Raw genomic sequence first — 16271 nt, forward strand, 5'->3', positions numbered from 1 at the left:
GGCGCAACACCCTCCTGGCCCGGCCCGCTTTAGCTTTTTCGTTTAAAAACAAAAAACAAGCGCACAGCACGGCTCGAACACGAGACCCCTTGATAATTCTCAAAAAAAAAAACGAGACCCCTTGATATTGATTGACCGAACAAACCAACAGGACAATACCTACATTACGTTTAGTTTCTCCCTTTTTTATTCTTTTCATCTTTCCTTTCGTCTTTTTCTTAAATTTGTGATTCTTTTTGGAAATCGACGAACTTAATGTTTAGTGTGTATTTATACAATAATGTCCAGTGTTTATTTAAAAAAATATCGCATAATATAAAAAGTGCAATATATATTAAAAAAACATCATTGTATATTTAAAAAAGTCATCATATGATTATTCCGTAATGTTCAGTGTGTATTTTTAAGGGAAAGCCTCTCGATCTTTATTTCTTAGCCAACAGTGTTACATCCGCTATTACAAAAGGCATAATGAAACTAGGTGGGTCTTCATCCCAAGAAAAATCAGTGTTTAAATCAAAGGCAGAGTAAACCAGTAATTAGCTCAAACAGATCGATTGGCATAATGGTTTGTGCACGCGCTGCGAATTTCGCGGGACCCAGATTCGAATCCTGGCGGGCGGCGAACTCTTTATTTGTGGGAAGGAAGATCGAACGTGTCTAAATTATTGTATAAAACGATATAGGCCTCTATTACAAAACAAGCCGACGTGTGGTGTAGTGGTCTGCGCGCGCGCGCGCCATTTTGCCGCGACCAAGGTTCGATTCCCGGGCGAGGCGGGAAATTTTCATGTAGGAAAATGTCAGATATCTTTTGCAAACAAAGACTTTTGCTTGATTACATATAAAGCAAGGCGTTTTTTTTAAAGAACACAGGCGAATCCCCGTTGACTGGTTCAAACGATGCCAGGGTTCGATTTAGACCGGGATTGCATAGTTTTAGGTGCGATCGACCGGGATTTCGACTTGAGGGTTCATTCTGCCGAACCTCTACGAGTTCAAGGTTTAAAATGGACTTTTTCCCTTGCTGCTGCGTGCGTGCGTGAGTGCGAGCTGATGTGTGCTTGCTGAGCTGGCTGCTCGCTTGCTGCTCGGAGCTGGTGCTGCGCTGGCTTGTTGCCGCTCTATAGCTTTGCTGCTTTGCGTTTCTGTATAGTGTTGTTGCTTGCTGCCGCTGGTCTGCTGATGTTGTTGTTGTTCACGGCTTCACGCTAGGAAATGACGAACCAACATGGGACATGGCATCTCTGAGAGCGTACTACAAGGACTTGAGAAGAGGCATGGATCTCAGGGCGAGTTTGGTTGGCTGCATCGAGCCTAATCAGGCCTGCGCGGTGCAGCATCTTTTTGGACCTCGGTTGTTTGGTTGCCCGCATACATTGTTGAGCCCGCATAGCACGATTTTTAAAGCACCCTTGGCCTGGCCCGTTGGGTGTTGGGCATAAGCCACCGCAGGACGCGTCGGGTGCGAGCCAGGGCGCGCCGGGTCCGTGGCCGTGCGTGTGTTTGCGTGCGTGTGTGTCCTCGCGTTCGAGCGCGTTGGGCCGTTGTGTGTAGGCAACAGAAACGGAGTGGCGACCACGTCGGGGCGCTGGAATCGGCCTACGGCGACTGCGTACGTGCGCGTCGGGTGAGTGGGTCTGGGAGCTCGGGACATGGGTGTGCATGCGTGCAGAGCGTGGCGTAGCGCGTGCGTACGCATGGGTATAAGGCCAGCTCTCTCCTCTGTTGTAGCTGGCGTATTGTACTGAGTTCGGGCTCAGAGAAAGAAAAGGACGCCGTTCGTGCGGCGGGCGGAGTTTGTGCTCCGGCAAAACCACTTGTGTCCTTGCGTCCTTCTTCCTCCTCTTTCTTCTTCTTTGCTGTGTTAGAGAGTGACCGAGAGGGAGGTGCTGCTGAGCGAGAGGAAGAGGAAGGCCGCGGCACCAACACTGGGAACGGCCGAATCGGCAGAGAGCCAGGCCCGAACGATGCAGCGAGGTGCACGTGGGTGGCTCTCTGGATACGTGTTAATCCCTCTCTCTTCCTAATCCTCAATCCCCTCTCTCCCTCTACTCCCCTGCAGCTCCGCCGCTCCCCTCCCCGCGCGCCCGCAGGCCGGCCCCGCGCCGCCCGTCCTTCCTGCTCGTAGCTCTCCTCCTCCTCCCGGGGCGCCTCATCCGTGCCGTCCTTCCCGCTCAAGCAGCCGCCGCTCACCGGCGCCATCGAGCGTGAAGGCGAGCAGGTTGCCCGTGGTGGCCTGGTCGAGCACGGCCGTGAGGTGGAGCTCCAGGTTACCCGCGGTGGCCTGGTCGAGCACGACAGCGTGGCGGAGCTCCAGGTTGCCCGCGGTGGCCTGGTCGAGCACGGCCGCAAGGCGGAGCTCCAGGTCGCCGAGGTTGTTGAAGCTGAGGCGGAGCGACCTGTCCGACGCGCGCCCAGCTTGTCGCCGTCCACGCTGTCCCCGGCGGCCACCGACCTGAGCTTCGCCCGGCGGGTCAGCACCAGGATGAGCGCCACGGCCACGAGCAGCATGAGGGGAGACGGAGACGGCGGCCAAGGCGCGAGGAGCGCGTCGGCAGCCACGTCTGCCATCCCCGCCCGAGGGTGGCCGGCCGGGCCAGCACTCAGCAGCTCGAGCAAGTGGGGGAGCGGACGACAGCCCCTGCTCCTCGCCGCGCGCGACTTCCGGTGCCATGAACGCGCCGCGGCCCAGCGGAAGGCGCCATACGCGAAGCTCGACCGGAAATTCCCGGCGTACGCGAAGCTCGGCAACGGCTAGAAGACGGGCGAGACAAGGCCGAGCCGGCGTAACTCCAAGATGCAAATTCTGCTCGCTTTAGCTCCAGGGAGACGCCCATTGATGCCCACCAGTTGAGCGGCGAGAACACTGCCGTCGAGCCGTATCAACTGCAGGAAGATGGCGCCGATGAGGCCGAGCCGGCGCAGCTGCAGCAAGAGGGCGCCGACGAGGCCGAGCCAGAGCAGCTGCAGCAAGACGACGCCGACGAGGCCGAGCCGGACGAGGCCGCCGAGCTTCTGTTGAACCGGAGGTGGACATGTTGGGCAGAGGAACCTCTCGCGCTCAACGTGTTCGATGAAATGAGATGCTAAACCTGGTGGGTGTTAAGCTTTGTTGTTAACTCCTAATCATATGCATGTATGCAACCAAACGCCGGGTGAAAGTTGCATCTAGATGACAAGACCCCTAATGCAGGCAATCAATCAACTGGCCATCTACGTTTTTGACCCTGTTTTTGCTTACCCTGGCCTTGCTCAGCCTGACTCATTTTTCTCCTCCGAGCCAGGCTCGGCAGCGAAAGCAACCAAACACGCCCTCACCCAATCAATTATTCTTTGTCTTTACTGTATGCCATTTTATTAATTATTTGTATATATCTGTTGTATCATTGTACTGTTATTTATAAAAATTGTCGTGTTCCATATCCCCGTATCCGTGTCGCGTGTCTTCGTTCCTTTATCGGTGCTTAACATTTAGCTGAGTTGGCTCTATACTTGCTTGGATTGGTTGTAGATTCGAGACTAGCCTTAGATAAATGATAGGTTTTCAGGAAAGGAGCATGGAGTTGAATTCTATTTTTTATTACCGCGGATCGCAACGGCAAGAAGTATGGTATTATACTTGTCTACACATTTATATTATTATTACGGATTTGCTATTTTACAGTCGAGTGTTTTTTAATTTCTGTCCGTCTATCGTCGCGCGGAGATTCGCGCGGTTTTCTTTTTTCTCGCTGGCGCTGCGTTCGCTCGGGTTGGTTTTTCTTTGTCTCGACCCGAAACCGCACCCGTCCCGCCACTGTTGGTTTTTGTCCCATTTGAATATTGGACTGGGTGTCGTCTTCCCTTTTCATTTGGGTACTCTGTTTCGATAAGGCTAGGGAGCGGCGGAGGAGAGAGGCGATTCCTCATGTTCATGGCGATTCCGAGCCTTTCCGCCGTTCGATTTTGATTTGTCCTTCCTATTCACTTCGTTCCCCGGCTGCCGAGGTTCGTTCCCCTTATCTCTGGCGCGTCCCCCTCCCTCCCCCCCCCCCCCCCCCCCCCCTATGTTTCTGCTTGTGTTGTGGTCGTGTAGTTCCATATCTAGGATGAGTTTTCATCTCCGTGGATCCATGGTTCATCTGTTTGTTTGTTGTTCATGGATCCCCCTCCCTTTTTGTGCTGTAGATGGTGGAGGTATGCGGGTTCTAGGGTTTCTCCCCTGCTTGTTCACGTGGATGTAGGCTTGTATATGTGGATGTAGGCTTACTGGTTGTTGCAGCGGTTGATTTGACTGTATTTTCTGCTAGATCCTTTGCCGTTAGATGATAGTTGGAGATGATCTGGGTGGTTTTTTTACCTGATTATGCAATGTAGTTTTTGTAGTTGTAGGTGGCTGCTCATGATTTTCCCCTGGTAGTTGAGGTGTGTCTGAATGTGTTCCAGCAATCTCTCTGAATTTGATGCTTCTATTTACTGTAGCTCAAAGTTACAGTGGATGTTACCCCCTAATTACTGTGTATCCTTGCAGATGTTGAGTGTAATTTGTCGTTCAATTACATTGTAATTTGTCCTAGCAGTACTGTGTAATTTCCCCCCTAATTCCAGTGTAATCCGGATTACAGTGTATGTTCTGAGATATGCAAGATATTCAATGTATGTGCAGATTTTCAGTGTATTATGCTCTGGAATCACTGTGTAATTTGTCCTAGGATTTACACAGTAATTTAGCCCAACTACTAAGTAAACTACAATCATGTATCACAGTGTATGCACAGATTTACAGTGTATATGCTTAGATTTACAGTGTATATGTCCTAGGATATTCAGTGTATATGCCCAGATTTACAGTGTATTATAAACCTGAATCACTGTGTAGTATGTCGTAGGACTTCACTGTAGTTTACTTAGTAAATTTAGCCCGAATACTCATGTAATTGCTTGTGTAGTTTGTTCCAGAATCATTGTAGTTTACCCTCCATTTTGTTGAAATATCTCATGTAGGCCTATGTGCCGGCGCATATACTTGGTATAGGGTTATTTAGTTAGAGATATACTTGTATCTAGTTAAACCTCTTTCTATCTCTATCTATTATTCCCTTGTACTCCAAGTCATGTATGCGCTCATGGGATAAGCCCCATCATTATCAATAAATACCCGCGGCCCTCTCTCGAGAGGGTAGAACGCTTCCACCATAATTTCTACATGGTAATCAGAGCATCCTCTTCCTCCATGTTCTGAACCCTAGAAAAAAACCCATCTACACCAAAACCCAATGGCGTCCTCATCATCAAACTCAGTTCCCTCCGGCCTCGGTTCTCAGGTTTCGGAGAAGCTGACCAGGGAGAACTATCTCCTGTGGAGGGCACAGATCCTCCCTCACTTCCTCGGCGCAGGGCTCTATGGCTACCTCGACGGCTCCATCACCGCGCCACAGAAGCTCATCGTCGTCAAGGACAAGGACGGCAAGGATCAGACGATCCAAAACCCAACATATGATGCATGGGTCAGGCATGACCAGCAGGTCCTCACTAGTAGAAAAACGACTTTTAGTACCGGTTCGTAAGGACCTTTAGTACCGGTTCTGGAACCGGCACTAAAGAGTGGGGACTAAAGGTCCCCCCCTTTAGTCCCGGTTCAACACGAACCGGGACCAAAGGCCCACCACGTGGCACGAGGCGCGCCGTGGTCTGGGGGACCTTTAGTCCCGGTTGGTAAGGATTTTTTTATTTTTATTTTTGAAATAAAGCAAAAACAGCCCGCCTACTGGGCCGGCACGGCCTGCATACGACTAGAAACCCAATTTCTAGTTGGGCCAGGATGCAGGCCCGTACGGCCCAGTAGGCCCCACAGGGCAGAAGACTTGTAATAGGCCCACAAAGGCCTGCTTAGAGAGGAGCTCGACACGGTAGCCGCGGCGGGGCTTATAAACCGGTGCGAGCTCCTCTCAACTAGCGAGGTGGGACTAAATATTGTGCACTGCGGGTGGCAGCGCACCACCTTTAGTACCGGTTGGTGGCTCCAACCGGTACTAAAGACCCCCCCTTTAGTACCGGTTGGAGCCACCAACCCGTACTAAAGGCCACCACCTCTTTAGTACCGGTTCGTGGCACGAACCGGTACTAAAGGTTCGCCACGAACCGGTACTAATGAGCGCCGCCCGCCTGGCCGTTGCAACCGACACTAATGGTCACATTAGTGCCGGTTCAATTACAAACCGGGACTAATGAGTTTCACATTAGACCCTTTTTCTACTAGTGCCTCGGGCAGATCTTCAACAATCTGTCAAGGGATGTGCTCATCTCCGTCGTCTCCATCCGGACTGCTCATGCACTCTGGACAAGCCTCGGTAACATGTTTGCTTCACAGTCCCGTTCACGCATCAATAACCTTCGCATCTCCCTCGCCAATGCCCAGAGAGGTACCCAATATGCTGCGACGTACTTCTCCCGGATGCGGGGCTTCGCGGATGAACTTGCTGCGGCCGGGAAGCCACTGGAGGAAGATGAACTCGTCTCCTTCATTGTCGCGGGGCTGGACCTCGACTACAACTCTATGGTCTCAGCCCTGGACGCCCGCACTGAACCAATCACCGTCGACCTCCTCTACTCCCAGATCTGCAACTTTGATCAGCGAGTGGAGCTCTTCACGGGTGGCGCCGGTGGCGGAGGATTCAAGTCCTCTGCCAACACCGCCGCACGTTATGGTGGTCCGCCGCCTCCTCGCGGCAAGCAGCAGCAGAAGCCAAACGGCGGCGGGTACGGTGGCGGCTACGGTGGCTACAAGAAAAAGCAGGGCAGCGGTGGGCGTCCTTTCTACAACAACAACAAGGGCGCCCGATCAGGTGGTGCACCAGGCGGTCCCGAAGGCCCAGGAGGCCCTGGTGGCTCCGCACCCAGCAACAACAACGCAAGGAGGAATGACCCCATCTAGTGCCAGATTTGTGGTAAGTTTGGCCATAGTGCCAAAGATTGCTGGTACAGATTTGATGATGATGCACTGGAAGAGAAAGTTGCTGCTGCTGCCTGATACGGGGTGGATACAAACTGGTACGTCGACAGTGGGGCGACCGACCACCTCACAGGAGAGCTAGAGAAGCTAACTGTCCGTGACAAGTATCGCGGGCAAGATCAGATCCATGGTGCAAATGGGACATGTATGAGAATCGATCATGTTGGTCAGTCAGTATTACATACCTCTAGTCGACCCATTCATCTTACAAAAATTCTTTATTCACCTCATGCTAGAACAAATCTCCTCTCCGTTCATCGTATTGCTTTGGACAATCATGTCTTTCTTGAATTTCATCCTTTTTTCTTCTTGATTAAGGATCAGGCAACGAGGAGAATCCTCTACAGAGGTAGATGCGTCGGTGGACTATATCCGTTGATTCCCCGTTTAGGAGTTCCAATAAACAAGGTCTTGGTGTCACCACATTATCTTCGGCAAGGTGGCACGATCATCTAGGGCATCCTTCTTTTACTATTGTTCATCGTGTGCTTAGTCAAAAATAAGCTCCCTTTTGTTGGCGAGCCTAGCAATGAAACAGTTTGTGATTCATGTCAGAAAGGAAAAAGTCATCAGCTTCCTTACCCCGTGTCAACTAGTGTTTCTTCCAAACCATTAGAACTCATATTTTCTGATGTATGGGGCAAGCACCTCTTTCTGTTGGCAGACACAAGTACTATGTAAGCTTTATTGATGATTATAGCAAGTATACATGGATCTATCTTATCAAAAACAAATCTGATGTGTTTCAAGTCTTCCAAAATTTCCAAGCACTAGTTGAACGAAAATTCAATAGTAAAATTATCTCAGTTCAGTCAAACTGGGGTGGTGATTATGAAAAATTGAACCCTTTCTTCCAAAGATTAGGGATTTCTCACCATGTTTCCTGCCCTCATGCGCATCAACAGAACGGCTCGGCAGAACGTAAGCATAGGCATATCATTGAGATTGGCTTGTCTCTACATGCAAATGCATCTATGCCTCTTAAGTTTTGGGATGAAGCTTTCCTCACTGTTACTCATGTCATAAATATTCCAGAAAGAGTACCTATTGGGTTTGGAAGTTGTATTCAAGGTGTCGCCACATGGTAAGCTACCGGACCCGAAAGAAGATGATTACTACAACATTAACCCCATGACATACGAGGGAGTGTTCTATCAAGAGCAACCTGATGATGATGTGGTCAGAAACGATGACGCTGACGCCTTGGGTGATGACGATGTGGATCCAAACGATGACGATGTACGGAATGATGGTGAGACCATTGTAAATGAAAATGCCATACTTATGCTAGAAAGTTAAACGAAGACGTTGATGACGAGGAAGAGCCTCCACCTTAGCCAGATAACGAAGATGATATGCGTGATAGTGATGATGAGGCCGATCGAGGAATCGGTACAACTTACAACAGTGATGATTCGTATGAGTTCTAGCAGATGCACGTTTCATGCCTTTTTTCTATGGTGTATCAATATGCCTTTTTATGCTTATTTATTAAAGTGTTTTTTATTCCTTATTATTATGCTTTGTTCTTCATTATTAATGTACTAATTGTTTATTTCTTTTCAATGCAGGTTCACGGAACGTGGGCAAGGGGAAGGCCGATGGCACGGGTTTCCTAGCCAAGCTCACCACGGCGGCTAGTCAAACTGGTCGACCATGTACTGTCCCCCCCCCCCCCCCCCCCCCGTGAGTACTTGAGGATGACTGCTCACAGGGAGGTCGAGGGAGAGGCACCCCTAGAGGAGGAGGGGGTGGGGGAGAGCCCCTAGAGGAGGACGGGGTCGGGGCCAGAAACAGTGCTCCCTCACCGAGTTAGGGGTGTCGTCTTCGAGGCCCTTCTCTAGTGAGGTACCCTCTGCCGAGGAGGAGGACGTTCAGGAGGAGAAGGAGGAGGAGGAGGTTGGGGAGGGGGACGAGGAGGAGGAGGAAGGCGAGGAGGATGGTGGTGGCGGGGAGGATGGTGGTGGCAGTGAGGTGGTTGGCAACAAGATGGGGTGGCTGCGCGTTAATGCTATGCTCCCTCCCCTTCCTACTACCGAGGAGCACAAGTGTCTCATTAAGCCAACGGGGAAAGAGTAAGTGCCACTTAATCCTAATTTAATTCTTTTGCTTGTACACATGCTAATATTTACATTCTTTTGATTGTACACATGCTCATATGTTCATTCTTTATATCTTTTGCAGCAACTGGATAATTCCTCAAGGGTGCCGTCTTCCAAACAGCCTCATCACCATCTTGCTGAAGGAGCACTGGTCGGGGTTGTTCCGTCCGGATCCAGTCAGGCAGCCGGAGCGCCGGGTTTTGGCCACGGGCTGGGACCACAAGGAAGCGGGCCCCACCCGGACCATAATATGTATGCTAAGGCCGTGATCACAAATTTTTGGGTAAGTTCTCTTCAGAAGCACGAGTCTTGAGATTCGTTCATAGTTTATCATCGAATGGTTTAACTCATGGCTTCTTCCATTCTGGTTTTCTGAATGATTGTAGAAATACTATCAAGTTCTTGAGGAGCACAAGTCCACTGCCTACGAGATCTTGCTGCGCTAAGCGAGGAAGAAGGCCCGCCAGATGCAGTACGAGGTGCGCAGGGTGGCCATCTCGCAATATTATCACGACGCTCTTAGCGAGAAGATGACCAATGAAGACGCACGGAGGAAGAAGCTTACCTTGGAGAGGGAGGAGTACTTGATGGTAAGTATAACAAACTTTTCAGATGTTTGTGGTAAATTTCATTGTTTCGTGTTGACATGCCATTATGCTTTCATTATGTAGGTGTGTCCTGCTTGGTGTTATGGAAAAGATGATGCATAGGCGACATTGGTGGGTCCGTGGCTCGGTCGGGATGGAGAGCGCGCTGTTAAGAGCATGAAAAACCAGGCTAACCGAGGGACCAATGGAACACATGGTCAAGGAAACCGGAACCACCTTAGCCACAAGAAACTTCAGGTACATCTATGTACACGAAACATTCTTCTTCTTCTATCGATCGTCACTTTCTTATGTATGGCTAACCTCTGTTTGGTGGTGTAGGAGGAGATACTGAAGCGGACGCTCTCAGACATGGAGGCGTGGCAGATCGCCCATACGCGGAGTAAGCCCAAGGATGGCAAGGGCAAGTACTACGACAAGACCGAGCAGAATCTGAAGGCATACACAGATGAGTATAAGAAGTTACATCCTGACACACCTGACAACATACAGAAAGCTACGGATGATAGGGCGGTGGTGGGCATAGGGCCGAAGCTTCATGGTCGGGAGGCGGTTCTGGATGCCGTGGTCACTCCTTCTATGTCCTTCACACTGCTCCGAGCTACCGACCCAAGCCTGAGCCAGCGCACGAGCACGACCAATGCACAGTCACACTCCCTCCTAGCCCAGCAGCACTCTGTAAGTATTTTCCCTCTTATCTTCATTTTTGCTCACTTTATTTTCCGCATTGAGATGTTTTATGAGTTCCATCATTTCATATTGTAGGTCTACATGGACTACACACGCCAGGAGACCATGGCGTGGAGCGCGAGAGTTGCAACAGTCCAGGAGCACAACATTCACATGATGGCGGTTAGTTTAGCCCCTTTCATTTCACTTACATATTTGCACTTCCATTTCTTCTGACATTCGGGTTTGCTTAGTCAATTAATATGCAGCGCGTTTTTGAAGAGCATGGCGGCCGGCACGGTTCCTACAATGGAACCACCACCACCTGCTGGACCACAACCAGTATTGCTTACCTTTGAGGAATTTCTGGCACATCACACGGGGACTCTGATTAGTACATCCACAAACTATTCAACCACTGCTTACCATTTATTCAACACAATCACATATCCCCTTAACATGTCTTTTCAAACATCCAGGGAACCGATGGATCATCCGTTGGGGGTGGTGCCGGTGTTGGCATCACTCCCGAATCACGAAGCCCAGTCACTCCGATCCACGGAGGAGGTGGCGGTCTTGGCGATAGCGATGCCGGTAGTAGTGATGACCCGGGCTTTGGTGGACTTGGCGGTGACGAACTTGGCGGTGGTGGTGGACGTCTGGGCGCTTAAGCCTCTGGGTGGTGGTGCCGGTGATGATAAACTTGTGTGACTTAGATAACTTGTGGTCTTTTACGCTCCTTTAGATGACTTGTGTGCTTCTTTAGATGCTTACGTTGTTTGTGATAATACTTATGTTGTTGTGATGGTGTTGGTGTTGGTTGTGATGATTATGTGATGTGTATGTCTATTTGATCATATCTATGTGTTGTGTATTTGAATTGAATTCAAACACAAAACAGAAAAAATCAGACAGAAACTATGCTGACGGTTAGACCGTCGGCATAGGGGTTCAGTTGTGCTACCAGTGGGCGCCACGTGTCTACTATGCCGATGGCCAGGACATCGGCATTGTTTTGTATCTACGCCGACGGCCTGGCCGTCAGCATAGAGAACACATGGCACGAACTGGGCGCGTCCTGGGGCACAGGAATCTACGCCGACGGCCCAGCCGTCGACATAGATGACATGTGGCGCCCACTGGGCGCTTCCTGGCACACAGCTATGCCGATGATCTGGCCTCGGCATAGCAGTGCCACATGGCACCCTTTGGTTGGTCAATACTTGCGCCGCCGTCATACGTAAAGGTTTGCCAACGGTGATCCTATGCCGATGGTGGTACGGAAGCTGTCGGCATAGGCATCTATGCCGACGGCTTTCTACGCCGACGGCCGGGGCCAGGTACGCCGACGTGAAAGTTGCCAACGACCCTATGCTGACGGTGGCCGTCGGCATAGTCCTATCCCGACGGGGTTTGGTCCTATGCCGACGGTTGTGGGCTGTCAGCATAGCATGCCATTCCGGTAGTGTCGATTATAGCCCGGAGTTGTCGTGCGAAAAAATCGGAGTTGACCTGTAGGATGGGCTACCGATTGGTTGGGGCCGAAATTTCGGAACCGTGCCAAAAAATTTGTTCCCAGTTCAGATATTATGGAGGCACATGGGCGGCAAATTTGCTCACCAATTTCTTGGCGCGCCAGGTATTGGTAGGGCCCAGATGGGCTGAATCCAAACGGCCCCATAAGCCTGCCATCCAGCTCATGAATGGGCAAATCAAGGGGTTTTCTGCATTACCATATGCATTACACATGATGGAGTACAAGAAATGGGTTGCACTATATTAGAATTAATCCGGGGCGCGCAGTCGATCTACCGAGGACCAAGAAATCACACGAGCATGACACCGAGATTCGTTAACGAGGTTCACAGGCATGACTACAGGCGCTCCTCCTTGTGGCACTGTCACAATACCGCACCCTGGCCGTCCAGACGCCGGCACACGTCGCCGGCTCTCTCCGTATGCCTGTGCTATTATGTTGGCATACGTTACATCGTGTGTCTACCCCCACATTATATAAGAGGCCTAGGATACAAGTGTCCTACTTGGACACGACTCCATATCCTGTATACACACCATACAAGTCCAAGTCCAACTGTAACCTACCTTGTACAATAATATTCGACACAACTCTAACAAACTCCTCCTTGACAAAAATTCTTCACTACCTTGAATTCATCCATGCGCCGAACCTCCATGTACATTGGACTTGAGATACGCCATGAGCACCGCTGCTACTCCCAGACTCCATGTGACTTCACCTGCAACTGTAGTCCCTTCTCGTCTTCTTCACAGTCAACACTCAAGCAAAATTAAGTTCCTCATTACTCTACTTTGTGCTTCCAACTTCTGAAGTATCCGTTCAACGCCATCACACACTGACGCTTGTCTGCGTGAAAGTGAACAACTCGCATATTGGACGCTACATATAAGAGTTACGCGAACTCAACGTCATCGCTCTTCTTGACTGCTTGTCTGAAACTTGAAGGAATTTCACTGTTGAGTCAAGTTCGCAATTGTCTCACCATTTTCCCGGATAGTCTCTGACATGTCCTACCACTATAGCACTCCGCCTCCTTCTTTACTTGTCATGCCCACTTTGCCATGTGCACTGAACACCACAAAATATACGGCCATGTACTCTCTCCGCTAGCTTTTGACAATTTCAGACTCCCTGCCACTTTCTCAGATTCTCCATGGTCAACTCTTGTCCATCTTCCAGCACCGATAGACCTAGTCACTAACTTGAATCTCGAAACACTGCTTCAGCACCCTCTGCACACTTTGTCTAACCACCAGTGCCTTGGCCTATCGCTGTGTCCTGTGCTTACCGCACGCCTCGGCGCTATCACCGTGTCGAGCCTCTGCTGTCCTGGTCGAGTCTCTAGGGTAGCTAGCCCACACTGCCTCAACCCCCACTTCAGAGAACCACCGATCATCACCGACCGGTGCCGAGTATCACGTCTCCATCAGACCACTAGTACATAGTCCGATCCACGTGTCTCGCTTTTCCACTGAAATAGGCTTCGACTCTCTGAATTCTTATGTTGTAGCCCCTCCACCAGCTCAGAGTGAAGTCTTCCGCCAGACTCTAGCTCCACCTTCAACATGACTCAATGTAGCTGCTATGCTACCCCGCGTCCCATCGACTTCAAGCTCTCTCATGTGCACACTTCTTGAATCAACCCTGCGCCATAGCTTGTTGAAGCCGCACAAACCCTTAGGCCTGCACCACGTGTTTCCACGCCCCAGAAGCCGGCCACCATCGGCATCACGCTCCAGTATCGTCGTTGCTGAAATCACCGCATCTTCTACTTTGACCAACATCCATGTTAGTCCATTAGACAGTCCAGTCCGACCCAGCCGATATTATACGACTGCAACCATGCTGCATCATGCGTCGTGTCCGCCCGCACATCTGTGCATTGCCTTGACGCCCTGTGTATGCATGATCCCTGTCACGACATGCTCCAGACTCCCCAAGCCTTATACGCACTCCAGACTCCTCGGTTCCCGTTTAACTGCTAGTCAAACAACACCACTGCTGCCATGCTGCCACCTCCTGAGCGTACGAAGCAAAGAACCCAAAAGTAGTCCCTATAGTCTCTTGTGTACGTGTGCAACCAACTCAAACAATTTCATCCACACCTGTAGCACCTAGTGACTTCCTGACTAATTTTCTTGTTCTATTTTTTTCCACGCACGAGATCAACATACTAGTAACCAGCAGATTCCATGTTTCATCACACTACAATACCTTCGAGAACCGATTTTTTCCTTAATAAATCTCTCACAGCCACGAGTCAAACTCACGATCACTCATGGCTTCCGCACGCAACCTGCTCGCTCACGCATCTCATACTCATAGCACTTGCCATCAGCCGGCTCCGCCTAGCCCTTTCGTTGTCGGGCTTGGCAGCCAGCGCCGCCCCGGCTTTTCAGGCGCCGGCACATGTCGCCGGCTTCCCTGCGTGCCTATGTTATTATGTTGGCGTAGGTTACATCGTGTGTCTATCCCATATTATGTAAGAGGCCTAGAATACAAGTGTCCTATTTGGACACGACTCCATATCCTGTCTACACATCATACTGCAAGTCCAACTATAACCTACCTTGTATAATAATATTCGACACAACTCTAACACACTAAAGGACAGTCATGTAAATACGATATGAATGAATGACCAAGTAAGTTTAAGTTAAATGAAGAGGCCGATTAGGCTGGCTTGAGATATTAGTGTCCCCCGGGTCAAGAACTAAGGGCACTGTCTAGAATAACTATGAGTGATAATATGCCACAAGAAAGGTCCTTAAGGCCCCCAGTACAAGAACTAAGGGCACTGTCTATTGGAGACCTTAAGGCCCCCAGCATGGATGGGCTTCATGCAATATTCTTTAAGAAATGTTGGAGCTTTCTGGGAGAAGCCCTCACTTTTGAGGTTTGGAGGCAATAAATAAGAAAAATATCCCCAAAGGTTGGAAAGACACAGTCATCATTCTTATACCCAAAGCTGGCACTCAGAGATAATTTCTCAATATAGGCCGATCAACTTATGCAATGTTCTGTATAAGGTAATAAAAATGATTGCTTTACGGTTGAAAACTTGCCTTGATGAAATAATCGCGCATGTCCAAAGTGTTTTTGTCCCAGGACGTCTTATTACAGCCTATGAGTGCCTGCATAGAATCAAAAATAAAAAGAAGGGGAAAGTGGGGTATTGTGCGGTTAAACTGGACATGCACAAAGCTTATGATCGTGTGGAGTGGAACGTTCTGGAAAAAATGATGCTCAGGCTAGGTTTCCATGTTGAGATTGTAGAACTTTTGATGGCTTGTGTGAGATATGTTAAGTATAAGATCAGGTTTAATGACCAAAAAACAAATGGATTTATTCCTACTAGGGGACTCCGTCAAGGGGATCCCTTGTTACCCTATTTGTTTCTTATGTGTGCAGAAGGATTGTCTAGTGCGCTGGCTCATAAAGAGGAGGCTCGTGGCATTGAAGGGGTGCATGTGTGCAGGAATGCACCATCAATATCACATTTATTATTTGTTCATGATTCTTTGATCCTTATGAAAGCTGATATGAATAATGCAACCTCACCGAGGCAAGTGTTGGATGAATATTGTGTAAGCTCGGGGCAGCTAGTGAGTGAAGGAAAAGCAATATTCTTTTCAGTCCTAGTGTTGATGTTGATGTGAAAGCTGAGATGTGTGCAGAATTAAATATTATGACAGAGGCAATTTCAGACAAATATTTGGGAAGTGATAGTTTCACCCATCTTGTGGAAATGATCGTCAATAGACTGAAGGGGTGGAAGGAGAAACTCTTGTCCTTAAGGGGACAAAGAAATATTACTTGAAGTTGTAATTCAGTCTATTCCTGTTTTTGCTATGGCAGTTTTTAATATCCCCAAAAAAGTATGTAAAGAAATCCCGGATGCAATGTCAGGCTTTTGGTGGGATGACACGGAGGAAGAGAAGAAGATGCATTGGTTAGCATGGTGGAGAATGTGTTTCCCAAAAGATAAAGGTGGTATGGGATTTAGAGACCTACATGCCTTTAATCTAGCTATGTTAGCTAAACAGAGTTGGAGAATGATCACTAATCTAGAAACACTTTGTGCAAAAGTTCTGAGAGCAAAGTATTTCCCAGATGGGAACCTATTGAAGGCTGATCCAAAATAGTTTCATCACTAAAACTTTACTTCCATGCACTAAAATAGTGTTTTCATCACAAAAGTAATTTCCATATAACCAAATAGTATAAGTTAGTTTTCGCACTTCATCCATTCATACAACATGTTTTGGATGTACTACAAATTATTTCTTCCTTCAAGTTGCCGATAATACAATGCATCAAAAATACAATGCTTCCTAAGTTCATATCGTATGTTTCAT

This window comes from Aegilops tauschii, chromosome 1 (genome assembly GCF_002575655.3).
Source record: "Aegilops tauschii subsp. strangulata cultivar AL8/78 chromosome 1, Aet v6.0, whole genome shotgun sequence".
In the NCBI taxonomy this organism is placed as follows: Eukaryota; Viridiplantae; Streptophyta; class Magnoliopsida; order Poales; family Poaceae; genus Aegilops; species Aegilops tauschii.